Here is a 14,109-nt window from a genome sequence, read left to right as displayed (position 1 = left end):
TGAGGTGGGATACTGCCTGCCTCTCGCCCGGGTCGGACGTGTTTAGCCAATCCTGCCAGACGTAGAGGTGTATCTTGAGAAAACAGGGGAGGAGTGACCATGGAGGGTCTTGTGTATAGTGACTATTAATAAGTGGAATGGAGAGCGATGCCCCGGATACGGGTGGTACGGGCGTTTTACAAGATATGGACGCCTCCACCATAGTCAACAAGAGGCCTCGTCCTGTATCCCTGCTGGGCGCCGGTTACCCTGATGCGACCGTCATCCAGCAGGTCAAGCAGTCTAAGGTGGCTGGGAGAGAAAAGACTTCTCCAAAAGGCAAAGTTGTGCCAAATACTGTCGGGAGCCCTGTGGAAGCTGCCACTACCCCGCAGACAGCAGGTAAGACCGATACTGATGTCGCTGACCAGCAGTCGACTGACCCATATGCCACTTTTCACCTGCAACACCGGACAAGGTGCAAGATCTTTAACAATCCACATAAAGTCACTGATGCCATTTTCAAGGCCCTTTTTGACAAATGCTTCAGGAAAGGAGAACCAGAGGTTTTGGGGTCTGGCTGGACCCTAATTATCAGGCTGAGGGAAGCGGATCTTCCTAAGGTGAGTCCTCCCATGGAGGGTCTCCAGACTCTGGGGCCTTGGGAAATAAAGTGCCGTCAGGTTAAGGGGATTGAATGAAGGCCCATATACTTTTGGAATAGTGGGGCTACTCGACTTAGACTTTGATGTGGATGAATTTCTTGGAACTCTACAGATTCTCGACAGGAATCTTGATAGACCTCTAGACCCGTGCACAGTGGTGGAGGCCTCTCGCCTCCCTGCCAAATTTCCAGGACCTAATGATCCTCGTCAGTTGGAGATGATCAGATTACGGTTTCGGGGACCTCTGCCTGTCCGGGTTCAGTGTCGGGATATATCCTTCAGGGTGTCAGATTATCACTTCCCCATATTGTGCTGTTATCAGTGTCACCAGTTTGGTCATAGCTCTGCTACTTGTAGGAACTCTGTGCGATGCTCCATGTGCAGTGGCTTTATGGGGGAGGATGGGGCTCGTTGTGACAGGGATCCATTTTGTTACCTTTGCCTAGATGAACATAGGGTAGTATCCTGTACTTGCCCAATTTATTGTATGGCTGACAAAATATATAGTAAAGGTTGCCAGAATGGAACTCACAGGCAGGACATCAATAGGGAACTACATGCTCTACCGGCCCATTTCCGCAGTGACCATGCAATGCCAATTGTAGTTGGGCAACGGGTCCCACAGGTGGCCTCCCAGTGTCATCTGCCAGATAAAGATCCATCAGTCTCGGCCAGCCGACCTTCACTGTCTCACACCCTAACTGAGAGGGTGGCCTGGTCTTGAGTCCCATCATCCCTGTCTGATGCTCCCACCCCAGTATCTAATTGCTTTGCTCCTCTGATGCCTCATAGTGGCGATTTGGAAGACGAGACTCCCAGTGACCCCATCCCAGTCTAGCCCATTGTAGTGTCCACATCTCCAGCCTCATATGCAGACGTAGTGTTACACTCTTCTCAGTCGTGCCTCCCCAAGCTATCGTCTAGTCCCCAGCATCTAGCTAGTAGACGCCCACCTTCCTCTGCTGATTGGGGAGCTGAAGAGGAACTGTTGGCCGCTCCGGTCCGAACTGAGGATGGGGGCACCTCTCAGCCTCCTTCTAATGGAAAACACTTGTGTCCGTTTACCTCCCCTCGCCCACTACCACTACACTCAGTTTCACCTACCGGTAATGGCACTTATTCCGTCACCCCTGACTTTTTCACTTCTTTTCTTCGAATCTTACTTGAAGTACTTTCCGTTTATTTACAGGGCGTTGCCCCCTTAGACATCTGTAAGCAGTTTCTGCTCAGGATTTCAGCTCTTGTCCCTCCTTCATGATGAGCCTCCCTATGCACTTAACACTTTTGTTCTGGAATGCTCGCTCCATGATTAGGAAAACTCAGGACTTTAAAATGTTTGTAGATGTACTCCGGCCAGCATTTATAATAGTGTGTGAGACATGGTTACATGCTACGATTAGTTTCAAACTTAGGGGCTATGTCATCTTTCGTGAGGACAGATTCCCCCGGACAGGAGGGAGGTTAGCTGTTATGGTCAGAGAGGACATCAAGTTCAGGGCTCTTACCCTGTCGCGATTTGAGGACTGTGTGTTGGAGGTCATGGCAGTCCAGGCGGAGTTGGCAGGAGGCTGGGCTTCTGTATTGGTGGCTTACAACCCATGGCAGTCTTTGGGATGGGGTGAATTGGATCATTATACGGACCAGATTCCTTCCCCGTCTCTGGTCTTCGGTGACTTTAACGAACGTCATCGTTGCTGTGAACCAGATCTCCCGGACAGTTCCTGGAATGTCTCGGGCTCCTCAGTATTCAGTTTCCTCTTAAACTCATCACAGTTCACTCTCCTCTCCCTAGCAGGTCTACATACTCGGTTTGACCCACACACAGCTGCTGCTTCAGTCCTTGATCTCTGTATAGGCGAGCCTAGGTTCATAGGGGCTGAACTCTCCCTCAGCCTGTACCTAGGCAGTGATCATCTTCCCTTACTTTTTTGATTTCCAGACTTATGATTGAGGGAACCATGTCCATCTCGTCCTAGGTGGAGGCTCATTGAGGAGGGCTGGCAGGTCTATACGGAAGCATTGTCCGCTTCCTTTCCTGAGGTGAACCTCCCCCTTGAGGGTCTTGCCGGCTCTTTTGCCTCATGGCTAGTGAGGGCTGGCCATCGTGCTTTCACATTAGTGACACGCCGTTCGGTTCATTGTTGTGGGGTACCTCGGTGGACAGAGGCTTGCCAAGAGGCAGTAATGACCAGATGCAGAGCATGGTATGCATGGCGCCGTTGCTTGTCAGTTAACAATATGCTGCTCTATAAGCGCCTGAATGCAGAATACACCCGCATCATTGTGGCTGCCCAACGGGAGGCCTGGTCATCATTTGTTGCATCCCTTTCCTTTTCCACATCGTCTACCAGTACATGGAGGTTTTTCAGGGCAATGAAGGGCAAGGTGTCCTCATTTTCCTTTCCTCTTCGTCAGGGTGGAGTAGACATATTAACTGACACATCAAAGGCAGACTTTTTGGCTTCCTTTTTTGAGTCCAAGCTTAGTACCCCTGTTTCTCTCTCTGACCTGAACCTTCTCATGACAGTGGTCAGTGATGCAGAAGCTGCTCGACCCCCATCTGGCTTGGTGGATCCGTTCACATCAAGAGTTATCTTTGGCTATCTCAGCACTAGCCTCTCACAAGGCGGCTGGGCCAGATTTCATCCCATATGAATTTCTGACCCATCTCCCTTTGTCGGGTCGTGACATCCTCCTAGGTATATATAATACCGGTTGATTGACAGGTGTTTTCCCGGACCCTTGGAAAGTCTCTACCCTTCTGCCATTTCAAAGCCGGGTAAGGACCTTACACATCCTGTGGGATATCGCCCCATTACCCTTCTGCAATGTTTACGAAAATTGATGGGTAGGATGGTTGGCACTCGTTTACGGTGGTGGGCAGAAACAAACAATATCTTCGTGGACGAACAGTGTGGTTTTCGGCTGGGCCGGGGCACACTAGATATCTTACATCAACTAGAGCATCACATACAAGAAACATATCACAATAAGGGTGTCCTGCTGGCACTGTTTGTGGATCTAGCAGGTGCTTTCGACTCTGCATCCCATGAGGCTATTTTATACAAATTGGCATCTATGGGGATCCAGGGGTCCCCTCTCTCCTGGCTGCACAGTTACTTTTCTATCGCCACTTCAATGGTCACTGTTCCTCTGAACTGTCTGCATGCATTCCTCCACTTCTACGACGGGCGCGTAGCACCCGTCTAGCAGCAAACTCTCTCCCCTTTTCTGTCCAACTCTCTAATGAGAGAGTTAACCGTTACTCCCAGTCCTTCATTTATGCAACAGGTCAACTCTGGAACTGTCTCCTTCTGTCTGTATTCCCTGTTTCCTATGATCTCCAGTCTTTCAAACGCAGTGTGTCCAGGCCCCTCGAAATGAATGGATCTTGAATTTGGCTCTCTCTTGTATTTTGTTTTTCTCTTGGAAGGAAAAGTTTTGCGGGCTCATGGCCTTTGGTTCCTTCTTCCTCATAAAAACAAAAAAAAAAAGTCAGTTTTCGGTGTCGGTGGGAGGGGCCATGTCTACACCACGTCATGTTAGGCGCGGTGTTTCTCGGTGATCTATCTTAAGCCCATTCATATTTAATGTGCTACTATCAGATCTCCCATGTCCCCCAGTATGCAAATGATCTTACACTGCTCAGTACAGCTCCCATGTTGTTAGAGGCTCAACAGTGCCTTCAAGCTGGGGTGGATGCCCTCCATCAATGGTTAGGCAGGTGGGGCTTGCAGTTAATGTTGAGAAATGTGCATTGATGGATTTTTTTTTTTTTTAATAACAGAACAGAGGAAGGAAAAACAAATGATTAAAAAAAAAACAAATCCATGCACCAGATTACTGGTGTTCTCTGTTCATAAATTATCTGTAACAGTTAAGACTTGAACAGCAGTAGGTTGAAGTTTGGAGGGAAACAACTCTGGGGAAGCGAGTTCCAGAGAGATGTAGTTCGGGGAATGAAAGAATTCTGATAGGCAGAAGTTCTGCGGTATGGCTGAGTGACATTCAAGGCACGAGTGCTGCCAGCTGCCCGTGTAGCACGAGGGAAGGCATGGAGAGGTGGCACCATGGACGCAACTTCGTCTGAGCATTTGCTATAGAAATATCTGTAAAATAATGCAAGTGAGGCAAGATTCCTTCTTACTTGTAGGGGAGGTAGATTATTAGTAATAGCAGGGTTATTAATAATTCTAACAGCTTTGTTCTGAATTTTGTCTGCTTGTTTCAATGCAACCTCTCCACATCCACTCCACAAGGGTGAGCAGTATTCAAGCTGAGAACGCACATGACTTATAAATTATAACTAACTGCTCGTCAGTGAAGAAGTTACGGACTTTGAGACAGTTTTATCAAGTGATCTAACGTGGGAGGTCCAGCTGAGAACATTGTTAAGCAAGACGCCAAGAATTTCAATACTTTTGGAAATGGGAATATTTGTAGCATTGAAGGTAATATACGATTCTGGCAATACCTGTCTATTAGTAAACTGTATATATTTAGTTTTACTAGCATTAAATGAGACAAGGTTGTTTTGTCCCTATTGATTTAAAGAGATGGCTGTACTGAGTTGAGAGGTAAAGATATCGGCTGAATGAACTATGAAGTGTTGATCTGCATATGAATGGATGGGATTGTGGGTGACAGATAATAATAATAATAATAATAATAATAATAATAATAATAATCTGGCCTTTTGTTTCTCAAAAGCGCCAGTTCTTCCTTTTGGGAATTCACTAGCGCTCGACACACATACATTATTTTTACAATTACAAGAATTGTGACATTTCTTGTATATAATACAAGCTACATCATATATACATGAAAGTGGCAATAATTAAACCCTATAATCATCCGTCATAGTACCTCTCTCCAGGTCATAGCATTTTGAAAAAAGAAAGGCTTTCAGCTGTCTCTTAAAGGATTCAACAGTAGAGAGTTGTCTTATGGACAATGGCAATCTGTTATATAATCTAGGGGCTCTATATGCAAAAGAACGATCAGAGAAAGATGACTGGTGAATGGCTCCTAGCTCATCAAGACGCAAGGAATCATCTTCACTGCGTAACATCACATCCGGGCGTGTCGATGGGAGTTTTAACAATTCAGCAAGATACTTCGGTTCACCAAACTTAAGAACCTTGAATGTAATAAGACACAGTTTAAATTCAATTCTAGCCTTTACTGGTAACCAATGCAACTCAATCAGAAACGGGGTAGTTAAGGTTCTCGGGAGGAGACCAAAGATAAGCCGTGCAGCCCTGTTCAACACAGACTGAACTTTTGTTAGTATATTATTTGGAAGACCAACCCACAGTGAATTACAATAATCAACACAAGACAAGACCACTGCATGGACCAATGTTAAGAGGCACCGTCTATTCAGGAATTTTCTCACAGAGTACAGATTTCTGATATGCAAGTTACTCCCTCTTACAACCTGATTAATTTGTTCTTTGTAATTTAACTTAGAATTAAAATAAACACCCAGATTTCGAACAGAACTGACTGGATGCAGCTGTGACACGCCAATGTTCAAAGCCAGGGCATTGTCAGTGTCATCACCCCTTCTGTTTCCTCTGATGATGATGATCTCAGTTTTACCATCATTCAGCTTAAGTTTCCTCTTAGCCATCCAAATCTTAATAGCAGACATTAGAGATTCAAACTTTGTCTTAGTATCGTTGATATCTGACATCTTAACATAGAGCTGGGTGTCATCAGCATAAAAATGATAGGACACATGATGAGCATCAAGTAGAGATGATAAACTACTTATGTAGAGTGTAATTAGAATTGGACCCAAAACTGATCCTTGAGGGACTCCAAATAGAAGAGGAGCAGAATCAGAGCTAGCGTAATCAACAACCACTCTCTGAGATCTGTCCGACAGATACATCTTAAGGAGCAAAAGGGCACTATCACGAACGCCATAGAAATACAGATCATCCAACAATAGTTTATGATCTACTGTATCAAAAACTGCAGGCAGATCCAACAGAACTAGGAGAGAGGACATCCCACTACAAGTGTTTGCCACCAAGTCACTCTGAATCCTTGTTAGTGCAGTTTCAGTTGAATGGTATTTTCTGTATGCTGATTGAACAACAGGAACAACTCTGTTGTGTTCCAGTAGTGGTAAGAGTTGATCGAGTATGGCCCGCTCAATAATCCTGGATAAAAAAGACAGATTAGAGACGGGACGATAATTTGTCATGCCCTCGACATCAAGGCCAGATTTCTTAATTAGAGGCCTAACCAAAGCAAGTTTCTCAGACTGCACAAAATTACTTTCTAAGAAGCATCTATTTATTATGTTGCAGATAAAGTCTGCAGCGTGCTCATACACATCAGGCAGTTGTGACATGTTACACGGATCGAGTGAGCAAAATGTTTTATTAAGTTCTCTGATGTAACATTTGACTTTATTTACATCCAGCGGATGAAATGTTGAAAGCAAATGATCCCCGGTGCGCCATGGCTGGAAGTCAACTGAGTACGCTTCACTAGGAGAACTGCTGTCTAAATCACTTCTTATGCGAGATATCTTACTTGTTAAATATGAAGCAAAATCATAAGCCAATTGGGCATCAGACAGAGAAGTTGGTTTAACAATTACATTCCTCCTACCAACCAAACTGTTCACAACTGCTGACAGTTTTTTTTTTAATCACCACCACATGAATCAACTTTATTTTGATAATACCTAGCCTTTTGGGCTTTTACAGTGTGAACGACTACTCTTCTCGCAAAAACATAACGCAAACGAGTTACTTCGGTCCGTTGCAAGAGCCACTCACGTTCTGCCCTTCTACGTTGTCTACGCAAAGAATTAATGGATGGACCATACCACGGAGAATTATCACGTACAGTGATTGTTTTTACTACCTCAGGACAATAATGGTCAAAAATTGACCTGAGCTCGTTGTTGTAAATATCAACCAATTCACCAGAAGAAAGACTTGAAGAATTGATGGAGTTTAAACGTTGATCAATTTCAAAACACATCAACTTGCGGTCAACATTGTTGTAATTTTTGAACCTGATGACCTTTTTATATGAAGGGGATTTCGGGACATCAAAACTAAGAGTGATCAGAGCATGATCAGAGATGAGGGGGTCAAATGAGTCAACCTCCACATCTGATACGCGCCTGCAACCAACAGGGAACAAGATCAAGTCAAGGACATGTCCTGAGACATGAGTTGGATTACTCACATGATTGAAAAAATTGTTCTGGGTGATCAACTCAAGGAATTCTGAAGAAAATGGTTTTGACTCTGGACTGTCAACCCAATAATTGAAATCACCACAAACAAGAAGTCCTCCAGGTTTAAGAGAAAACCCTTCAAGAAACTGCCCAAACTCCTCCATAAAACCTCGATCTCTGCCCGGATGACCTGGGCAATAGACATTTGCAATACTAATGGTATTCTGATGGAAATTTATTAATACTTCCATAAATTCAAATGAAGATGGGGTCAGGTCTGAGTCAATGAGAGAAACGTTTGCAAGTGCTGCCAAGTAGATGAGTGCTACGCCTCCTCCTGGATAGTCAGCAGCAGGCCTGGGAATACTAATAATAGAATGTGTCTTAGGCAAAGCATTACGAAAAATATCGATATCAGACTCATACAACCAGGTTTCAGTCAAGCACAAAATGTCAAGCTCGTGCTGATTTAGGGTTTCATTAATATAGTCTATCTTATTACGGATAGAACGAATATTTAAAAGACACATCCTTAACTGGTTCAAGAGGGATGTAGTCAGTTTTTTGAATGGTCAAAATTGGTGTTTTCAATTAATCTATTCCTATGAGAAATCATAATTGGACATTCTCTACTTGATGCAAAATGGGCAACCGACTGTGACTTTGAATTAGCATCTTGATATCTTAAAGAGGAGCAGTTGATGCATTTGGGAGAATTTCTGTTACTACAGTCCTTAGATTTATGGGCTCCAGCACAAAAGACGCATTTAGGTTCATCACTTTTCCTAGAACATCTCTCAAATGTATGACCATAGCCTTGACAGTGATGACTGTGTAACCCAGAATCTATTGAAAGCGTGGCATCTTGTAAGATCCACATAGATGTAATTGCCCTGTTCTACAATGGAGGATCTCACCTCTGGCGACATCTTCAAGACAGCAGTTTTGGTGTCATTCCTTGTCCTTGTGAAGAGAAGGTTGAGGGTACAACCTCGATCAACAAGCATCTTAATTTTATTGTTTTTTCTCAGAATATTTGGGATGATGTCAGAGTCATCCAAGGAAGAGGAAAGGCCTGTCACGGTCATTTTAGGCAACATTTTCATTGGCTCTGATATGCAAAAAGTGCCCTCAGAGCCAAAATGATCAGTCAGCACCCCAATTGCTTCACCCTTGGCCTCAGCTGATGGAAACTTCATTACCAGCCCACCAGCCTTGGTCTTAAGGCAGCTATCAACCGGTACCGAGTTAAGTACGCCTCTGATGTCTTCTGGTCCCATCTGATTTGTCAGGGCACTGGCGCCACTCTCTGGTTTCACAATCAGTACATGCTGACTAGGAATGGCTTTTTTCTGGCTATGAGCACTGATCTCAATCACGCCCCCAGGCAGATCCTTCCTTCCCCCCACGACAGACCCGCGAACAGCATCTGCAAATGACTTGGCCTGATCTTGCATGATCCATGGGTGATGAGACCTTGGTCTCTAGTGCCTCAAGTCTATTTGATATGTCTCTGATTGCTTGAAAGATCGGCCCAATAACTTTATCTTCAAACTCCTTCTTGGTACTACTTCCTCCACCAGCCAAGACCTCGTCTGCTGGTGCAACACACTGGTTACATAGCCAGCGAAAGCCCAGCTGGTGGCTCTTCTTCATGAATGGATAGTCGCCTGCATCCAAATTTTCACAAGCTATAATATATGAATTCACTCGCTGCAGTAGGCGAACTTCAGTGCTTGTGCACTTTTTGCTACAGACCTACTGCAGCGAGAGCGCTGGTGTTGCTTAACTCATGATAAGGGAGAACAAAAAACAAAACAAAATGACAACAACAGCAAAATGTATATACAATACTACCTCTGATAAACCCGGGTAGCGCCGCCCCCGTTTGTCACCCTAATTTAGGAGAAAAAAAGAAAACCGAAAGAAAAAAACAAAAAACAAAAAACAGAAATGAAAAAAAAAAAGAAAAGCAGGGTGTCTGCGAGGTCACCACGAGCAGGTGGGGTACGACTTGACTACCCTTCTAGGAAAGGTAGCCCAAACCGAGGTGCCGCAAAAGTGCTGAGATGGTATTGAAACTTTTCCCAATTCGAGCTTTATAGCAGCAGCAAAAACGTCACTTAGGTAAGACCTCATTGGTTACGATACTGCCACTGCGCAGTATGAATGAGGAACATTTCTAATGTTGCCATCTGGAGATTTTAGTGGGGGAATGGATGATGACTTGTTAAAGTCATTATTGAAAATTGAGAGTTGACCAGACTATTCTATTGTCATTATGGTTGTTAAGTAGTTTTGATGCATGGTTTTGAAGAAAGATTGATTTAGCAAGATTTATTACAGCTTTTGCATGGTTTCTAACAATTTTAAATTGAGAGAGTGATTCAGATGTTTTTTATTTCAAGTAATAGTTATATGCTGATGACTTTTGGGCTGTTGTTCTGGCACAGTTGCTGTCAAACCATTTTAGAGAGTTCGATCTTTTAGTGAATTGTTGACTTGGTATGAATAAATCCATACCAGCTAGTATTAAATCGCTAATGTGGGACTGGGTAGAATTAACATCACTAGAGAAGAAAGACTGCCATGGAATGTCAGCAAGATAATTTCTAAATTCATCCCAGTTTGCCCTATCAAAGTGCCATCGGGTCACCCTGACAGGCTCAGAATGGGGAGGTTTGTGGTGGGCTAACTAATGAGGCTTTGATGAGATTGTGGTCAGAGGATCCAAGTGGAGACAATACTTCTATCCTGTACTGATCTGGATTATTTGTCAGGAACAGATCCAAAAGATGGGCATTATGGTCAGGATTATCTGGTATTCGGTTGGTTGCTTTACCAGTTGCATGAGATTAAACGATTCTGCAAACAGCTCGCACTCTAGACCAGCATCATCAGTCCTGGCAGAGTGCAATAACCATTCAACATTATGTACTGTATGTTCAAATCACCCAAGATGGTATTTTCGGTGTTAAGGGCAAGATTAAGGTTATTCAACTGTGTGGAAATGGAATCAAATACACTGGGTTCAGAAGAAGCACTGGGGGAGCAATAAACTAACGATATATTTGGTAATATTTTGACAGTTTAGTTTATACAATGAGTAATCAAAACTGCGTGAAGTGAAGTTTAAAATGGTGTCAACTGCATTTTGGGATTTGATATAACAACAGGTGCCACCCTTATTACGGCAGTTTGTGAGGAGATAGCAATGAGGAAAACAATATGGGGATATTTCAGTAGACGGTGAGATTTGTGGTTCTGTGAGGAATAGGGCCAGAGGGGATATCGACTGTAAGAAAAAATGGACTGAATTTAAGTTGGCCCACGGATGTTGGTGAAGAGTAAGGCGGCATTTTCACTTTTCCGCTGACGAGCATGGCCGGAAATCGCAGTAGTTGCTGCTGGCACAGTCACTTGATGGCGACCGGGAGGACCTTATGCTGCCAGCCCTACCCTGCCTGTGGTGGCAATCCGAGGTACCACCTCTTTTGAAAGTAAAATTGCAGCAGCCATTGCTAAGCGTAGCTTTCCCTCTCTCCCTTGTATCTCCCTGGGAGGTAGTCCGGCCCCCTTGCAATGCCAACACACTTTCCTAGGCCTCCATCTGGATGGACCTGTCCTAACGTGGAAATCCCATATTGAGTATTTAAGATCTTCGTATTTGAAACACCTTGACATAATGAAAAGTTTAGCTGGGACACGGTGGGGGGCCTCTCGGGAAGTTTTGTTGAAGTTCTATAGCATCTACATCCTGAGCAAGATACAGTATGGTGGTAGATATTTACAGCTCAACCTCCCCGTCAGTTTTGGAAGTCATCCAGAACACTGCCTTGCGGATAGCTTTGGGGGCATTTAGGTCTTCCCCAGTGGTGTCCCTACATGCGGAGGCTGGTGTCTTGCCGCTAGCATGGGCCAGACATCATCATAACTGTTTGACTTATTGTCTCATCATGTCCTTCTCCCCATCCCATCCTCTTCATATGCTTTTCACCCACTCTCCCGTTGACCCCCTCACTCCCTCCTGGCCTCTCTGTTCCCATGCCCCTTTCCTTGTCCACACCCTTCTCTCCTTCCCTGTCCTCTCCTTCCCTCCTCCTACTCCTTCCCCAGTCTCCCCTATCCCACCCTGGTCCCCTCTGCCTTCCATGTTTAGTCTCACCCTCCACATCCCCTACTTTAAAGCTAGTAATGATCTCTTTGCCCCTAACTTGTTTAACCCCTAAACCGTGGGCTTGTTTTGCTTTGACTTGCGGCTCCCGCGAGCATATTCTCGCTCCGATAGACTCTCTAAAAATATTTGCCAAAAATCAGTTATTACTCCTAGAATATTAAAATTATATATGCTTATGGCACATACCTTCAGCTTTCTCCTGGGATGTTTGTTGAGCCTTCGTCGAGTACCGTAGGACTTGTGGAGACCTCTGAAGTTGGGTAACGAGGTCTCCACTTTACACTTCCCGACAACCCGTAATATGATTACCACAGCCTGATATTATCACTAGAAACACTATTCTATGATTTTCAAATAGTTTGGAATCCATACTCCAAAAAAAAAAAAACACTGTGAAAGCAATGAAAATTACAAGCGCGTATGACCTTCCCACTTGCGATCGTTCGTCGCTGGTGTTCTGTCATTATTCATAAAAACACTCACACTTTATATTTCTATTACTATATAACACATATAAATATATCTACAGTCTTTATCCATAAGTTTCCTTCAGTAATAGTAGTTTATTGTCACTGTAGGCATTCAATTTCTCAGTAAAATACGTAGCATTCACTTTCTCGTCCTGTATACTAGCGTTGAGAGTGAATGTCACTTTCATCTTCACTATCATAACTCATAGTATTCATACATGCTACAGTGAAACTTTCACCTTCGTTACTCCTAGTACATATATTCTGATAATACTACTTATTTACATTTCTATTTACATTCTCTATTTTATTTACATTATTTACATTTCTATTTTATTTACACTGTGTTAGGCACTGTCACTTGCAGTAACTTATAAAACTTATTTTCCACTGTTCACTTATATTTACATTCATTGCTTTCACTTGCTGTTTACACATTATTTACATATCCACTTGCACTGTTTTACTCACCAGAAAGATCGTAGTCACTCTCTATCATTTGTCAGCCCTTTACCTCTTTCCACACGAGGTTTAGTATGGGGTAGAGGTCACAGGGCCCATTTGCATGGGGCTAAATAGCGGCGGAATTTGACAGGCGCGAATCCAACGTACTTTCACCTTGAAAGACGAGAGTAAACTGATACTGGTGGCCTGCCTAGGGGGAGTGCAATACTACCAACGTCAGCTTTGTGACAGCCGCTAATATATAGCTATGAAATGATTGGCAGGAAATCTAGACAATACATAATAAATTAGGTAGTTCCAGGTGAATGTAAATATCACTTAGGCTTTTCCCTTCCCTCCTTATACAGTATATATTTTTATTACGATGTGGCCATGTGGAGAGGATGGAGGGTGAAAGACTGACGAAGAGAGTGTATGTGAGTGAGGTGGAGGGGTGAAGAGGGAGGGGGAGGCCGAGGATGAGATGGAGGGATGGGGTGGAGAGGTATATGAGAGAGGGGGGTGTGAGTTGGGAGCAGGGCAGTGAAATGGCGGGGGACAGGGCGACTTGGAGGCGATTTGTTTGTGGCCACCCCAAACGGGATTTAGGCGTCTGGCAATAGATAGATAGATAGATTATACGGCATATTTCAAGGGGAAATAAACAGCGAAAATTAGTGAACGAGTGCACGTGAGGTGTTGTCAGGTGATAATTAGCCAATTCCAGGTGTATGGTACTATCACTTACCTTATTTCTTTTTTGTAGGCCTATATTATTTGGTATAAGAATAGGGCATAGGGCTTATTTCAATGGATGAAATCAGTGGAAAATTCCAGGGAAGATTTACTTAGCATAGAATACAGTGTGGTGGCCTGCAATAATTAGGTAGTTCCAGGTGAATGTAAATATTTCTTAGGCTTCTCCCTTCCTTTCTTATATATATTTTTATTACGAGAATAGATTATATGGCATATTTCAAGGGGAAATAAACAGCGAAAATTAGCGAACGAGTGCATGTGAGGTGTTGGCAGGTGATACTTAACCAATTCCAGGTGTATGGCACTCTCACTTACCTTATTTCTTTTTTGTATATATTATTTGGTATAAGACTAGGGCATTGGGCTTATTTCAATGGATGAAATCAGTGGAAAATTCCAGGGAAG

Source organism: Coenobita brevimanus, chromosome 53, assembly GCF_032717465.1.
Source record: "Coenobita brevimanus isolate Jiangsu-jjx chromosome 53, ASM3271746v2, whole genome shotgun sequence".
NCBI lineage: Eukaryota > Metazoa > Arthropoda > Malacostraca > Decapoda > Coenobitidae > Coenobita > Coenobita brevimanus.
This window is presented reverse-complemented; position numbering follows the sequence as displayed.